Source organism: Silene latifolia, chromosome 2, assembly GCF_048544455.1.
Source record: "Silene latifolia isolate original U9 population chromosome 2, ASM4854445v1, whole genome shotgun sequence".
NCBI classification, from domain to species: domain Eukaryota; kingdom Viridiplantae; phylum Streptophyta; class Magnoliopsida; order Caryophyllales; family Caryophyllaceae; genus Silene; species Silene latifolia.
Window position 1 is genome coordinate 32,795,370 of NC_133527.1, and position 2,523 is coordinate 32,797,892.

At 37.9% G+C, this 2,523-nt stretch overlaps 1 non-coding gene across 1 annotated transcript; it reads left to right on the plus strand.

The window, feature by feature from the left end:
• Nucleotides 1-668: 668 nt before the first annotated feature.
• On the plus strand, nucleotides 669-775 carry LOC141644520 (small nucleolar RNA R71). Its single transcript, XR_012544135.1, has one exon. It is a non-coding gene; the product is annotated as a small nucleolar RNA R71 (small nucleolar RNA).
• Nucleotides 776-2,523: the final 1,748 nt, after the last annotated feature.

The window sequence follows — 2,523 nt, forward strand, 5'->3', positions numbered from 1 at the left end:
TTTGCATTTGGAGGACCGCTTTTTGAACATTAAAACCTTGGTAATTTTGGGGATTGTATGGATTTTGATTTTGGTAACCTTGGTTTTGGTTGGAAAAGGGTCTTTGATTTTGGTTTCTCATGGGAGGTGGAGTGTAAGTTGTTTGAGGATTTTGAACATTTTGGCTTTTGTATGAGAGATTTGGATGAAACTTGGTGTTTTCATTGTAATAATTGGAATAAGGGCTACCACTCTTTTATACTTGGAAAGCATTCACTTGTTCATTTGTTCCCCTACATTCACTTTGGCCATGTCCCATAGTTCCACAATTCTCACATATCCCACTTGGGATTGATGAGGATGCCGTCATGGCATTAACATGATGCTTTGGTGATTTTGAGGCTTCTTCAAGTCTAGCCATAGCTTTTTCAAACTTCAAATTGATTGTGTCAATGTGAGCACTAAGTGGGGCACCCAATTGAGTAACGGAGTCCACTTCATGCCTTCCTCCTCTAGTAGCCTTGCGAGGTCTACTATATTGTGAGTTATGGACCGCCATTTCCTCAATTTTGTTCCATGTTTGATTTTCATCAACTTCGGTGAACATTCCATTTGATCCCATGTTGAGAATGTTCATTGAATCTTCATATAAACCGTTCCAAAATTGTTGTACCAAGAACCATTCGCTAAGTCCATGGTGAGGACATGAGCGACAAATTCCCTTAAACCGCTCTCAAGCTTCATACAAATATTCTTCATCCCTTTGCTTAAAACCCGTAATTTGAGCTCTTAGCATGTTAGTCTTTTCCGGTGGGTAGAACTTTTTGTAGAAAGCTAGAGCCAACTTCTTCCAAGAATCAATTCCGAGAGTGGCCTTATCAAGGCCATTCAACCATTGTTTCGCGGTGCCGATTAGAGAAAAAGGAAATAAGACCCATCGAATTTCGTCTTGAGTCACACCGGTTTGAGAAATCGCATCACAATAGTCACAAAAGGTTTCCATATGAGAATGAAAGTCTCCACTAGGCATCCCCCCAAATTGGCTTCTTTCGACTAATTGGATAAAGGCGGATTTGGCAATAAAATTTCCGGTTATATGTTGTGGTGTGGGAGTACCATTGGGTAGGTTCTCCTCGGTGGGTACGGAATGTGATGAAAACTTAGGCATTGTAGGTTGATTTTGTGGGGTATTTTGTAATGGGTTCTCCTCACCTTCTCTTGCAAAAGGGTTGATGAACTCAATCGTTTGTTGAACAACCTCACTAATACCTCTCAAATTCCTCCTAGCAAATCTCTTATTGTTTGTCAAGGTTCTTTCAATTTCACGGTCAAAAGGTAACAAATCACCTTGTGACCTTCTAGACATGCAAAATATCAAACAACTCGAAAACAATTAGAACAAACCTTGAGGAGTTTTACTTCCCCAAGGCGAAGAAAGACACAACTAATAACAATAAAAGAAAATCTAAATCAAGTTAACACCGTCCCTGGCAACGGCGCCATTTTTGATCGGTCCGTTTCGTGTTCACAATTAAATAGATGTGGTCGTTGGGTCACGTCCGAATCAAAACACAATTTATAGCTTCACAAAAAACTCTACAATTAGTAAAGAGGCAAGTAAAGGTCGGATCCCAAGGGACGGGAATTGAGATGAGATTTCTATTGAAACTAGTGGTGTCTTAGGGGTGTCACAATTTAGGTTGATGTGGAAGGTCACTAAACTAAATAGCAATGGAAATAAACAAGCAAGATGAATTGAAAGGGGTGTAAACAATTGATAAAAAGCACTAGGGTGTCATGGGGTCATAGGGGATTCATGGGAATTGATCATACAGACATGTTCTCAAATTATAAGCAAGCAATTATTGTTGTGATGGATTGAGTTGGGTTATATCTTACAATCCTAGGAAAGTTTGGGTCCCGGAGCCGAATCGATTAGATTGTACAACACCTACAAGTAGACTTAGTCTTCCCTACTCAACAACATGCATGGTCTAATGAGACTCGAGTTGGTTTATGTCTTACAAGTCTCATTGAAAAGATAGGTGATGGGTAAAAAATGCAAGGATTCATAGGCTCACATTTCATCAAACATAACATGTGCATGAGTTGAGATCAAAACAAGCAAGCAAATAAACCATGAAAGCATATTAATTTAAGCATGAATCATTCCCCATGTTGGTTTCCCCTAATCACCCATTAACCCTAGCTAAGAGACTACTCACTTATTATCATGTTGATCATGCTAGCAAGGTTGTCAATCATACCAACAAAAGGAAACATGATGAATAAATGAAAGTAATTAACAATAATTAAAGAGGGATTAAAAGAATTATACCTACTAATGATTCCAATAATAAAGCAAAGAATAAAAGAAGTACTTGATGCTTGATTGAGAGGTTGTCAATCTCCCAATAATAACCCAAATAATCTTCAACTACCCAAAATAAAGGATGAACAAAAGAGAGATTAAGGAAATAAAACTTGTATTAGAATTTGATTAATTGTTGATTATAATATTAAAGAGAGATTTGATTGATATTA